Raw genomic sequence first — 15,236 nt, forward strand, 5'->3', positions numbered from 1 at the left:
TATTCTCTCTGATTTTTCATTGCAGTGATTCACTTTAAGATGATGTCATATGCAGTGCACGTTCTACAAGTGTAAATATAAGTGAAACCTCATGAAATTTAGCATGGCTCATTGAACCACAAGTAAATGGCTTTTCTCATTTTGGTATTATAACAAATTAATTGTTAGTCATTTGCCTAAAATATCTTCTCTATTTTAATTCATGGGTGATTCATTTTTTTTCAAGTGTGTCACTTTTAGCTTCTTTTTGTTCATGGTACTCATTACAAGTATAATTGGAGCCCTTTCTGGTGCCCAGTGAATCCATCCCCTAGCCATTCCTGGTTTGACCACTTACGCCTTAGGGGACTGCCCTCAGCTCATGGGGAATTAACCCTCCTGCTCTCCATCACAAAATAGTCTTTCAAGTGTCTTACCACATTGGGTATTCTGCACAACATCACTGTGATCCTTGATAGTTCTAATGTCATATGAATAAGTTGATCAAAAAGAAGCAACTACCTTAGATGTTCTAGTAATGGGAGATAGACTCTATAAACACTTAGGAGATGCCAGTACAGACCTTGAAAACCAAGGGAAATTGGAGCACTTTATGTCTTTTCCAAAAAGGAATGAACGAGGCTCCCTAAACTTCAGGTTTGACTAAGGTTTTAACCCCTGAATTGGGTTCTATGAAAGAACTTTGTGAGTGTAGTCATGAGAAAAATAGCTGCAGCCACTCTAGGCTGAGACGCAGGTAGGACTGTCTCTTCATATGACTGAGTAGAGAGAGCTCCTGGTATGCGTGAGGAGACATGGAAATGACTTTTTATACTTGCAGAGTTAATTGACCCAAATCCCAGGAAGATAGCACTGCTTCTCTCTTACAGGGCCCAGAATAAACATGGAGGCCCACTGGGGCATACCTTGGCATCTCCTATGCCTGGTTTTAACTCTACATGACAGATACTGCAATCAGTGATGTATAAAAGGTGGTGATCCAGAGTTCAGGCCACTTAGAGGTAAGGACTTGGGTCTCTCCACCAGGCAAGTCTTGAGGACCCACTGGAAGTGCTCATTGAGTGCAGGAGACTCTCCGGTGAATGAGGAAGATGATGAGACTGAGTTACAGCTTGGGGGGCGTTGTCTGCTCTCCTCCTGTAAGTCTCTGTACCACAAGCATGTGGTCAGGTGGGATCATGGAGACTCTGTGCTGAATGGAGGGAACTTTATGTTCAGGAAAAGATGTCAGCGGAGAAAGGTGTGTCCTGCCCAATCCCTTTATTACATTCTCAGATTCTTTTCTATTCATGACCTTGTCAACTCCGAAGAGTGCTGATAAGAGACATTGTAGAATGACCCTCAGCTTGAACTTTCTGTTGTTCTCTCATGATTCTGTTTGGAGGGAGAATGTAAGAAGGCAAGGTGGCCTCTTCTGTGCATCAGCTCAGGGTACATGGCATCAACAGGGCTTCTCAGCGATGGTGTTAATTTTGATCAATATCAGCTTTCTACCCTTCGGTTTCAATTTTTCCCTTTCCATATTCCAATCTTGGGAAACAACTGATTAAATCCAGCCCATACTCAGTGGGAAGGGAATTGCTAGACCACCTGGAGGGAAATAAATCTTGCCTAGGAGGAAAAAAAATTATTTGCAGCCCTTCTCTAAAGCAGATGCAATGCTTCTCCCACACTGATTTATTCAGCCATAGATGTGAACCAGTATCCACTCAGGTGTTAATTATATTATTTGTGTTATAATAAAATGCTGTCCTTGGGTTGCTCATAATTTTCCAGCTTTGGCCACTGGGGACTCTTTGGTTGACTCCTGTGTCCTTTCTGCTGGCTTCACTTCTTTTTCTTTAAGCCATTCCTAACTTTCTGGTACAACTAGATCATCCAGAATCATCTCGTATTTTCTACCCCAGACTTAGAAGCAAATATTTCTCCAAGGAGACAAGGCCAGCTTTACATAAGTTCGGGAAAATGGAATGTACCAAACAAGAGTTTATATTTCATAGAGTAAGTTTATTGTGCAGTGAGATTTTGGGAAAGTTCTTGGAATAAGAGAAAACATCTCTCTCTGGGTATATGTTGTTCCTTATATTCTGCAGTGGCTATATTCTGACTTTAACAGGTATGTTATCTATGCACTTATATTGCTCATTGGCAACCGAGAACCACTAAGCAGCAATTGTAGGCATGTATCCTATTTCATCTTAGTAAGTTTAGTGGTTCTTCCTTGTTCAGCCAGGGCTAGCAGCTTAGATGGTTGCAATGGACAAGACTGTAACAGTATCATTATTGTCCTCACTCATTCAGTGGGGAAATATATGACTATCTCTTGATGGTCTGATGGGGACAAAGGATGGACAATGCAAATCAAAACCACACTGAGATACCACCTTACACCAGTGAGAATGGCACATATCAACAAAACAAGCAACAACAAATGTTGGCGAGGATGTGGTGAAAAAGGAATTCTCCTACATTGCTGCTTGGAGTGCAAACTGGTCCAACCACTATGGAAAGCTGTCTGGAGGTTCCTCAATCTGCTAAAAATGGAGCTACCATATGACCCAGCAATTCCACTACTAGGGATCTACCCAAAGGACACAAAAACATTGATTCAAAAGACCGCCTGTACCCCTGTGTTTATTGCAGCACTATTGACAATTGGTAAAACCTGGAAACAACCCAAATGCCCAAAAATAGATGACTGGATCAAGAAGATGTGGTGCATATACACCATGGAATATTACTCAGCAATCAAAAAAAGATACTCATGCCATTCACAGCAACGTGGATGGAGCTAGAAGGAATTATGCTCAGTGAAATAAACCAGAAGGAAAAAGAAAAAAATATCGGATGGTTTTACTTACAGCAGGAATATGGGGGAATCAAATAAGACATCAGTGTAAAAAAAATAATAACAGTACAAGACACAACAAAGCAAAAACAGACAATCATAAATCAAACATCCTGCAGGGGAGGAGGCGGGAGAGGGATCCGAGGGAGGGAGGGAGGAGCACAGGGGACTGAGGTGATTGTGCACGGGGGCCTTGGTGAAGGAAACTGTGGGAACTCAATCTGAGGGGGTGGGGGGAAGCAAATATTGTTTAAAATTTTAAAAAATTAAATTAAAAATTAAATTAAAAAAAAGACATCAGCAGCTCATCTTTTTATCATGATAACCCTTTCTTGCTTCTGAGGGTGCTTAACATTACCCCAGGTCTGCTACCTCAGACATAAAACAGTGACTGGAGCGGAGAGAAAGCCCACACCTCTTCCTTTGGAGCATAGTTGTTGCCCAGTTTTTCGACCCATGGTAGCATTTGAGTGAGGAGGAATCTGCAGCGTGTACAGTATACGCTTCTGCTTAAGAGCTAATTGAAAAATCAGGAATTGGAATGATACACATTCCAGTGGGTTTCATTCTCAGGAAAAGTTCAATGTGAAAAAAACTTCAGTTAATGAACATTCCAACTCAAGTGTGTTTCAATGAGCGATTTCACAACTCATTTACAACTCTTACCTGTTGTTTGCCCTCTCTGCAGGAATTGCTTCATTGTCGTGTTCACACATTTTTCTTGAATATATTATGTAAATAAGGAGACTGATAGTTTGTTGAAAAGCTTTAGACTGGTGAGAATTTTTGCATATAGTCACTTGTAATTCTCAAATACTTGCAGTAATAATTGGTGGGCCTGGTAATTTATTTCTAAAACAGGGGCTATTTATCTAGAATGGACTCCTCTCCAGCACGTCTCACTTTTTAATTAATTTCCTGAAGATGAAACTTCATGGCATCATTATGGATGCAGAGAAAATGTTTCTGTTAAATTAAAAAGAAGTCAAAATGCAAAGCTTAATTAGTAGGCTATATTTACCAGTAAGAAATAATTACACATTAATCAATTACAACAAATGAAGCAATATTAGACTCTCTTTATACTTATACTCCTTCTGTTGTATTCCAGTAAACGATCGTCTCTTAAGTTTGCTTCACAGTGTCCCGGTTTGGCCTCATCAGTCTCCATATTCTCACTTGTTGGCTTCTGCTCGGAACATCTGGAGGACTTGTTTGTTCGAAGGATTGGAGTTCAGATTTCCTCTCCATCTCTACACTCTCTGTAAGAATTAGTCAAATTATAGCTTCCAATGTCCTTTATGTATTTCCAGCCCTGACCATTCTTCAAAATTTGAGACTCCTATCCACCTGCATATCTGACTTCTCCCCTGAATCTTTGAGCATCTCCAATTTCGGCTCCCAGGGGTGCCTCCGCACCTCCACCTCTCAGTCTCCTCCATGTCATTTCATAAGCTCAATATGTATCTTCTTCTTTTATCCAAGTCTTAGAAGTTACCTGTGAACTTTGCTTTCTGATACCCTTCCATGCAATCTACATGCAATCTAGCGGTCCAGATAAATAGTTCTGGAACTAAATACCTGTTTCTTTGTGTCTCATTCCTTTACCTCAGCGTGATTTTTTTGAGGTTCACTCATACTGGAGTGTGTATCAGTAATTTGTTTTCAATGCTGAGGTTTTTCACTGCATAAATACACCCCATTGGCTTACTCTTTCAGTGGGTGGACATTTGGATCGATGGCATTTTTGACAATTTTGAATAATGCTACTACAATATTTGCAAAAAAAAATCTCTGTATGGAACTACTTTGCCCCTTTACTTGGATAGATTCCCAGCAGTAGAATTCTTGAGTTATATGGTAAATGCACAGTTTTCTTTATAAGAAACCCAAATCTGTTATAGGACAGGGAGAGGGTCAGCCCAAACCCCACAAACCTGCCTATTCTAAATGGGTTCTGCCATCCGCCGCATCAACACAAAACATAGGAGACTTTAATGGGAAGGAACTTTAATAAAACTAGGAAACAATACAGGTAAGGCAAAGAGTCTAGTTTCTAGTCTAGTTTCTAAATGAAGCATCCAGAGTTACCCATCCCCTCGTGGGTAAAAGTCCATCCAAATGGGATTGGCCCAGAACAAGGCCCCAAAGCCTGCCACAAGTCTAAAGCATCTTCCAGTGGGGACCCACAGAAAAGGGTCACAAACAACTGGACAAGCCGGAAGGAAAAGAGCAACATCAACATCAAGATAAAAGCTGCCATGGTCACCTCCCCACGGGTCTCACCCACATCTGTGTCACCCAGTCCACGACCAAAAGACAAGCGCAGTTTCTTCACATGTCTCTAGGCTCCATGCACCTCTTCCAGGTCTCCTGGCTCCATCCTGCTTCCTTCCTTCCTCAGTCTCCTCTTCTCCTTCTTCTCTTGCTGCTCAGCTCCACCCTCCCTTGGGTGGGGCAGGGAACCTCCCCCTTTCCTGGGGACCACCCTGTTACAATCCCCCCTTTTAATTTTTATTCCACCATATCTATGGTGGCACAGATGTCATGGTGTAATCATAGGAGACAGTCTTTTTTTCAGGGTCACAATGTGTGTAAGAGAAGCAACAATTAGTCAGCAGCATTGTCCATGAATGTCCAGTATGACAGTTTCATTACGTAAAAATAGTCCATTATCGAAGCCAAAAGAAAAAAAATCTGGAGAACTGGCTAAAACAAGATAGCAAATATATCAAAATCACAGGGAAAAAAATGTTAAAATGGTTCAACTTATGCAAAAACGAATTTTCTCAACCTTGATCCCAAACTTTAACAGCACAGTAAAAGTTTGCAAATTAAATCTACTTTTAAACCATTTTTCTATTTTTGCATAAAATCACAGGGCAGAAATAACTAACAGCAATTTTTAGCTGGCTTTGTTGAAATACTCCATACAGGATCAGAGCGAACCGTTGGCATCTGGTCGATGCAGGCTTCAGGTATAAAGTTGGTCTCATCAGACTCCACCTGGGCTTTCCTCTTCTCGAGGGTACCAGGGCATTTTCGTTGGCCGGGTTGTCCAGTCCTGCCAATGGAGGCAAGCTTCCTCACCTTCTTTGGAGGTCTCTGGAACCCTACAAACAAGGCAAACAGGTTCTCCTCTTCTTGGTTCAGCTCTTTTTCAACTTTCTGGAAGAACTCCACACAAAGCCACACAATCAAACTCACGTCCAATTTTCGTTAAAACAGACAAAATCCCTATGGAAGTTATGCAAAAACAGACTCTGAAATAAGTAGCAAAAATTACTACCACTATTTGTATGCTGTGTTGGTATCAAGGGGAGAGAAAATGTGACAAGTTAGCTTTGCTGGAAAAAAATTACAACCTTTCTGCAGATCCTGGTTAGTCAAAACAAAACAAAACAAAACAAAAATTTCGTGGATTCAGGACAGAATGCATAAAAAAAAAGTTCCAGTATTATGTCAAAGAAACCTTAGTAAATGTCAGGTGTATTTCCAGGTCTATTGAGTCCTTTGTAAGAAAGTTTTACTCTCAACAGTTCCATCAATAGGAATCTGTTGAGACCTTTTCTCCCTATATTTCCAGAAACAATTTCTGTAGATGTGAAACAATTGAATTATACAATATTACAAGGTGACAATCACCGCTGACAATTTACATACATACCCGATACTACTGTTAACATATTGTACATACCAAAGTTTTTTTACCATTTTCCCAAGTGACAATGCTTCCCTTCCAGTTTTACTTCATTAGGTAAAAGCCAAATAGAACAAATTCATGTAATGCCTTCCCAGGAGGAAAAGGAGAAACTTCGTGGAGTGTCTCAGGAGCTCTACTGAGGTTCCACAAAATTTCCTTGCATCAGTCAAATGACAGGCCACCAAATTTGTACTTGAATTTAGATTTATGGGAAGCTTTGCCATAAATATCAGAAAAGTAACAGAAACAACAATATTCAATCTCTATGAAGGCACCGGCTTAGCTCAGTATCACAATGTTGACAATCAAACCATAACTTTTTGTTTTTCTCATAACTGGAGACTCTTTTTTTTTTTTTTTCCAATTTATACGGGCACCATGTATACCAATTTGTCGATCACTGGAGGTCAAGACAGTTAGACACAAGGACATACAGACATACAACGTATAGACAAAGACAGTTTTTTTTTTTTGTTATGCCACGTAGAATATGTTATGTAACTGCAGTTTTACTCCATAGGCTCAGAAAAAAAAATGTCAAAGTCCAAAAAAAAATGTGGAGTGTTGCTGGCAGAAAAATTTCCAGTTGTCATCCTGCAAACCTAAGACTTTGGAAATAGGAAGGAAAAGTTTTATTAATCACAAGAGTTACATGACCTTGTTTATCACCTTAGGGTTTTCAGTGTTGAAGACTTTTTATTAGAAGTCAATCCTGGGGTATTCTGTACAGCAGCTGAAAGAGCTAAAGTAAACCTTTAAGCAAAAGGAGTCATCTCTTGTTAGCCACCAAGCAGGCACTCCTTGGGTTTCCTGGAATAGAACCTGAAAAAGCAAAATCAAATTATCAGTAATTAACTTTCAATTAAAAGGAGTCATCTCCTTACTTCTGTTAGCCACTCTGGGACAGAAGCTGAAAGAGCAGATTAAACATCTAAGCACAGATTACACCTCCCCCACACTAGGGAGGGACAACAACAACACAGGTATGAAAACCTGGTACAGTTACATGATGCACCCTAAAGAGTGCTTTCCATAGCAGACCTTCCTCAGTAGGAAGCAGAAACTTAGAATCTTGTCTTACACCAGCAATTGAACAAATCCAGTATTCAAAAATGGCAAACATGCCCAAAACAAATTGTGTAGACAAAATTCACAGCAGCAAATCCTTTCAGACTCAGACAAAATCTTGTTAATTTTTCTGATCCAGACTTTGCAAAAATTCAAGTTATCTCCAAGAATCCATCAAGGATACCAGCGATTACCAGTTACTGCTTAAGGCTATTCTTTCCTTAACACCCAGGCATACATTTGCTAATTAAAAACACCACCACTCCACAGTTGGCTTGCAAAACCGGTCAGACACAGGGCAGGAAGTAGTCAAAGACAAAGCAACATACCACTGAAGAACCATTATTGTCTTTAGAAATGCTAATGAGACAGCAGAGATTACAAAAAGAAAGAAAAAAAAAAAGTTCCAAGTGGCCTCAGACGCCATCTTTGATCTGGCCACATGGTCCAATGTACTGCCTAATCTTTTGAGTAAAACTGGCACAGAACAATTTCCACAAAATCAAAATCTCTTAGCAAGTCACTACAAACAAATTACATACAGACACACAGATCTTCACAAAGCCCAAGCCAGTTTTTCAACAGCAAATCGACATATGAAACAAACACACTGGAGAAACCAAAAATCACATTTGCGCTTATGGTAGCCAGCGCCACAGGGAAGCCCAATTTCCCCATGGGGCTGACTAACCACGGATGGCTCTGTCCTAAATCACGTTGGACGCCAAATCTGTTATAGGACAGGGAGAGGGTGAGCCCAAACCCCACAAACCTGCCTATTCTAAATGGGTTCTGCCATCCGCCGCATCAACACAAAACACATGAGACTAATGGGAAGGGACTTTAATAAAACTAGGAAACAATACAGGTAAGGCAAAGAGTCTAGTTTCTAAATGAAGCACCCAAAGTTACCCGTCCCCTCGTGGGTAAAACTCCATCCATATGGGATTGGCCCAGAACAAGGCCCCAAAGCCTGCCACAAGTCTAAAGCATCTTCCAGTGGGGACCCACAGAAAAGGGTCACAAACAACTGGACAAGCCCGGAAGGAAAAGAGCAACATCAACATCAAGATAAAAGCTGCCATGGTCACCTCCCCACGGGTCTCACCCACATCTGTGTCACCCAGTCCACGACCAAAAGACAAGCGCAGTTTCTTCACATGTCTCTAGGCTCCATGCGCCTCTTCCAGGTCTCCTGGCTCCATCCTGCTTCCTTCCTTCCTCAGTCTCCTCTTCTCCTTCTTCTCTTGCTGCTCAGCTCCACCCTCCCTTGGGTGGGGCAGGGAACCTCCCCCTTTCCTGGGGACCACCCTGTTACAAAACTACCAGCCTGTTCTCTAAATCAGGAATGTGTGAATTACCTACCTTATTCCCAGCCCTTGTTCTTTCTGTCGGATCCCAGTCATGCTTGCTTCCAGATGTCTAGTGAGTGAATGCTAATGTAAAGTGTTAATTCACAGACTGAGTAAATACAGATACCCTGTGACATTGTGTTTCTACTGAGGTTTTTTTTTATTTTACCATCATTTTTTACATTTTTTAGATAACATTTGCTTCCCCCCACCCCCTCAGATTGAGTCCCCCTAGAATTTCCTTCCCCAAGGCACCCATGCACCATCACCACAGTCCCCTGTGCTCCTCCCTCCATCTCTCTCAACCCTCTCCCGCCTCCTCCCATGCAGGATGTCGCTGGTTTATAATTGTCTGTGTTTGCTTTGTTGCGTTTTGCACAATTACTCTTTTTTTTACACTGATGTCTTATTGGGTTCCCCTATATTCCTGCTATAAGTGAAACCATCCGATATTTTTCTTTTTCCTTCTGGCTTATTTCACTGAGCATAATTCCTTCTAGCTCCATCCACGTTGCTGCGAACGGCATGAGTTTTTCTTTTTGATTGCTGAGTAATATTCCATGGTGTATATGTGCCACCTCTTCTTGACATACTCATCCATTTTGGGGCATTTGGGTTGTTTCCAGGATTTACCTACTGAGATTTTTAATGAATGGCTAAATGATCATCGTGAATGGTTTGGCTATAGGCAAGGGCAACCACCATGGCTGCCTAAGTCTTCCCGATCCAGAGAGGTTTGCTCATGAAAATGAGTTGCGTCTGCTTCACTGTTCAAATCAACGCACACTCAGGTTCTCAGTGGCTCCAGAGCTCCCTTATTGTGAGTAAATGAGGGCAAGATTAGCCACTGCACAGGGAAAGTATAATGCTTTCACCCCTGTTCATTTATAAAACTTCACCCCTGTTCATTTTTAACCCTGTGACCATTGGGAAGGAAACTGTAGTGCCGGAAGATCTTTCATTGGCTTCTGGAGGGTTGAATTCCTGCTCAAAAGAAAAAAGAAATACTGGAATGAAATTATTAGCTGGAAAATCATCAGTTGTAGGAAGGGAAAGGATTAAAAATTGGAAGGTGTTAAATTTTCATTAGTAGCTTGAATTTGAATATCCTGTAAAAGTTATTAGAGTCCTAATTAACTTCTCCCACAACATTTGAATGTAAACTGACTGAAGGGGAAACTTGCTGGATGCTCTCTCTGCCAGGGGATTTGGATGTCATTGTTTTCTTATAATAGCAGTGAAAACCAAGGAGCTCTTTCAGGATCTCCCAGTAGCCATAAAATGCAGTTTTTATGTTTTAAGTATCCCATAACAAGCAAATGGTGTAAGAGAAGTCATTTCCATTATACGTTAGAATATTACACTTCTACAAAGTTCACGAGTATGACATGCAAGAAATCATTTTTAGCAGAAAGTAATTAAAGAGATTAATACTTCGTTTCACCTTAGTATTCAACATAAAATGAGTTCTTTGTCATATTTCTTGTCTCTCTCTCCCCCTCTCTCTTGTCACACTTCTTATACACGGTATATACTTTAGGATTGGACACCTGTGGGGATTGACTTTGTGAAAGGATGATGATGTTCTAAAGAGCTAATGTTTACATTGTTACTCTATTTAGATTTTAAAATTCGAATCAGTTGACAATACTCGTTTACCAAAGTCCCTTAAAGTACTACAGAAATAACTAATTATCCACAAAGTGTTATGCGGATAGTTCTTGCTTTCATTGAGGTTAGGTTTGTTTTAGGTATACGACATAATGATGACATAATGATTTCTAATCTGTGTATATTATGATCACCACAATAAGTCTAGTTAACATTGTCCCCACTCTTAGTTAACAAAAAACTTTTTCTAATGATTAGAACTTTTATGATCTACTCTTAGCAACTTTCGAATATGCAGTACGTTATTATTAACCATAGTCATCATACCATAAAATATATCCCCATGACTCATAACTAGAAACTTGTACCTTTTGACTTACTTAGTCCATTTTGCCCATCCACCCACTGCCAGCCCCACCTCTGGCAACTATCATTCTGTTTTATTTATGAGCTTGGTTCTTGTTTTTTAGATGCCACAGATAAATGAGATCATACAGTAATTTTTTATGACTAACTTATTTCCCTTAATGTAATATTCTCAAGGTCAATCCATATTATCCATATTGTCACAAATGGTGTTATTTTATTTTTTATGGCTGAAAAGTATTCGCACGTGTGTGCGTGTGTGTGTGTGTACATGCCATGATTTCTTTGTCCACTCATCCATCAGTGGACACAGAATGTTTTCATACCTTGGATACTGTAAATCATGCTGTAATGTACATAGGGACGCATGTATCTTTTTGAGCTGGCATTTTCCTTTTCTTCAGATCCCAACAAAGGAATCGCTGGATCCCATGGTAGTTCCTTTTTTGTTTTTGAGGAATCTCCATATTGTTTTGTGGGGCCTCACCAGTTGACATTTCTACCAGCAGTGCCCAAGGGCTCCCTTTTCTCCATAGTTTCTCACACACTGTTACTACTTGTCTTTTTGATAATAACCACTCTGACAGGGAAGAGGGATACCTCACTGTGGTTTCGATTTGCATTTCCCCTGGTGACTAGCGATGTTGAATATGTTGGCCGTCAGTGTGTCTTCAGGAAAATGTCTAATCATATCTTCTGCCCATGTTTTAGATGTAATTGTTTGCTTGTTAGCTGTTGGGTTATATAAATTCTTTATATATTATGAATATTAGTGCCTTATCAGATACGTGATTTGGAAATATTTTCTCCCCTTTAATGGACTCTCTCTTTTGTTGATGATTCCTTCTATGCAGAAGCTTTGTGTTTTGATGTACAGTTCCACTTTTGTTTACTTTGCTTTTGTAGTATACTTTCAGATCAAAAAAAAAAAAATCACCAACACTGATTGATACCTTACTGCCTGTGTTTTCTCTTAGGAATTTCAAAGTTTCAGGTCTGATTTTTAAGTCCATAATACACTTTGAGTTAATTTTTGTGTCTGGTATAAGATAGTAGCCAATTTCATTCACTGGCAATGGTTGTGCAAGATCTCTAACACTGTATGTTCTCAATGTATTTCTCAATGTATGTTCTTGGCTTCTTGTTGTAAATCCATTGACCATGTGTGTGTTTATTCCTGGGGTTTCTGTTCTATTTCATTGATACTAGTGTCTGTTGTTATGCCAGTATCGTACTGTTTTCATCATAATAGCTTTGTAATAGTTTGAAATCAGGAAGTGTGATGCTTCTACCTTGTTCTTCTTAAGATTGCTTCTGCTATTAATCTTTTGCGATTCCATACAAATGGTAGCACTGTTTGTTCTAGTTTTGTGAAAAATGTGTGTAAAATTTTGATAAGGATTGCCTTGGATCTATAGATTGCTTTGGGTAGTGTGGACATTTAACACTATTATCCTTCCAGTTTATGAATGCAGAATATATTTCCATTTGTGTCAGTTACTTTCGTCAGTGTCTTACAGTTTTCATTGTAAGGTCTTTTACCTCCTTGGTTTAATTTATTCCTAGGCATTTTATTCTTTTTAATGAAATCATAAATGGGATCATTTTGTTAATTCTCTTTTTGAAAATTCATTGTTAGAAAATCTATGTATAAATGCAATAATTTTGTACACTGATTTTGTATCCTGAATTTGCTTATTAACACTGACAGATTTGGGGTGGTATCTAGGGTTTTCTATATAATAATTGTGCTCTGAAGAGTTCACTTCTTCCTTTCTGAATCAGTCAGGTTATGTCTTGCATCTTCCAATACTGTGCTGAATAAAAAGTGGTGAGAGTGGGGATCCTTGCCTTGCTCCTGATCTTAGAGGAAAAGCTTTGAACTTTACACCATTGGGTGTGACAAGGCTTGTCATATGTGGCCTTTATTAGGTTGATGCACATTCTCTCTATATCAATGTTGTCGAGAGTTTTCATAATAGATGCTGAACTTTTGTCAAATGTTTTTCTACATTTTTTGGTGTGCTCACATAATGTTATTTTGTGGATATGATGCTTCACATTGATTCTGGGTACTGAAGTATATTTGTATCCCTGGAGTAATCCCCATTTGATTGTGATATATGATCCTTTTAATGTGGTGATTAACGTGGCTTGTGAATATTTTGATTTTTTTTGCAGCGATGTTCCAGAGTTACATTGACTTACAGTTTTTTTGTCTTTGAATGTCCAGTCTTGTTTTGGTATCAGAGTGATACTGGCCTCTTACTATAAGTTGAGAAGTTTCTTCTCCTTTCCTGTTTTTGGAACACTTTGCAAAGGGTTGGTATTAATTCTACCTTGAATATTGGTAGGATTTACCACTGGCATTGTCTGGTCCTGGACTTTTTGTTTGTTGGGAGGTTTTCTATTACTTTTTCCATCTCAGTAATTGTAATATGTTTATTTAGATTATCTTCTCCTTCATGATTCAGTCTTGGAAAGTTCTATATTTTTAGGATCTTTTTTTTCCATTCTTCGTTGTCCAACTTTTTTGGTATGTAGTTGTTCACAGTAGGCTCTTATGATGCTTTGATTTCTGTAGTACCACTTGTAACATCTCTAGGACTTCTGATCTTATTTGCTCCCTCTCTTTTGTGTGTGTTTGTGAGTATAGGTAAAGGTTTGCTAGTTTTGTTTATCTTTTCAAAGAGCAAGCTCTTAGCTTTGTTGATATTTCCTATTGTCTCCAGTTTATTCCATTTATTTCCATTCTGATTTTTGTTATTTCCTTCTATTAACTTTGGATTTTGTTTGTATTTCTTGAGATATAAAGTATATTGTTCAATTGAAATTTTTGTTTAAGGTAAGTAGTTTTCCTTTAAACGTCCCTGTAAGTACTGCCTTTGCTGCATCCCATAATGTTGAAAATCCATCTTCATTTTAACATTTAAACAATATTCTTCCAGACCATAAGTGCTGTATATCTTCCCATTTATTTGTGTCTTCAATTTCTTTCATCAGTGTCTTACAGCCTTTATTATACAGGTCTTTCTCCTCCCTAGTTAAATTTATTCCTAGGCATTTTGTTTTGTTTTGTTATGTAGAAGAACTGGGGTATAGGCCAGAGGGGGTGAGAGGAATCACCAGAGACAGAGTGGGGAGCAGAACAGGTGGATGCACTGAAATACACTGCTGAGGGGAGCAGTGGGAGAGACAGGAGAGGTCTGTTGCACCATATATGGGTTAGCTCCCTGGCCAGGTCATAGTGGTGATAGTGCTGAGACTTAACCCCTAGGCCACCAGGGAGACACTGCATTTATTCTTTTTAAGGAAAATATAAATGGGATTGTTTTCTTAATTTCTCTTTCTGAAAGTACATTGTTAGTGTTTATAAAAGCAATAGATTTTGTATATTGATTTTGCATACTGAGTTTTTTAATTGTAACAGATTTTGGTATCTAGATGTTTTAAGAGTCTCTTTTGATTTCTTCACTGACCCATTGGTTTATTCAGTAGTAAATCTCCATGTTTGGGAAATTTTCAGTTTTCTTTTTAAAATTTATTTCAAACCATTGTGGTCAGAAATATACTTAATATGACTTAAATTTCTTAAATTTCTTAAGATATTTATGGCCTCACATGTGATCATTTCTGGAGATTGTTACATGTATATTCACAAAGAATGTGTATTATGTTGCCTTGGGATAAAATGTTCTGTGTGTATCTATGAAGTCTAACTGCTTTCATGTGTCACTTAAAGCTGATGTTTGTTTATTGATTTGCTATCTGGATGACCTACCCATTGAAGGAAGTGGAATATTAAAGTCACCTAGTGTTGTATTACTACCTGTTTCTCCCTTTAGGTCTGCTAATGTTTTATAAATGTAGATATTTCTGTGTAGGACACCTAAATATTTGCTATTGTTATAACCTCTTGTTGGGCTGATCCCTTTATTATTCTGTAGTGCCCTTCTGGTCTTTTCCAATAGTCTTTATTTTAAAGTCTGTTTTATTTTTCTAATAGAAGTATAGCTATCCCATATTTCTTCTGGTTTCCTTTTGCAGGGAACACCTTTTCCATCTCTCACCTTTCAGTTTCTCTGTGTGTGTACATCTGAAGTGAGTCTCTTCCGGATAGTAGATAGATGAACCTTGTTTTTTTATTTGTCCACTTTTGGTCTCTTGATTAGAAAATTTATTCTATTTACATTTAAAATAATTACTGATAGATGTGTACTTATTTGTGATGTGTTAGCTGTTTTATAGATGGCTTATAGTTCTTTGTTTCTTGCTTCTCCTCTTGCTC

The sequence above is a fragment of the Talpa occidentalis genome, unplaced genomic scaffold, assembly GCF_014898055.3.
Source record: "Talpa occidentalis isolate TD23 unplaced genomic scaffold, MPIMG_talOcc4v2.1 talOcc4.17, whole genome shotgun sequence".
NCBI lineage: Eukaryota > Metazoa > Chordata > Mammalia > Eulipotyphla > Talpidae > Talpa > Talpa occidentalis.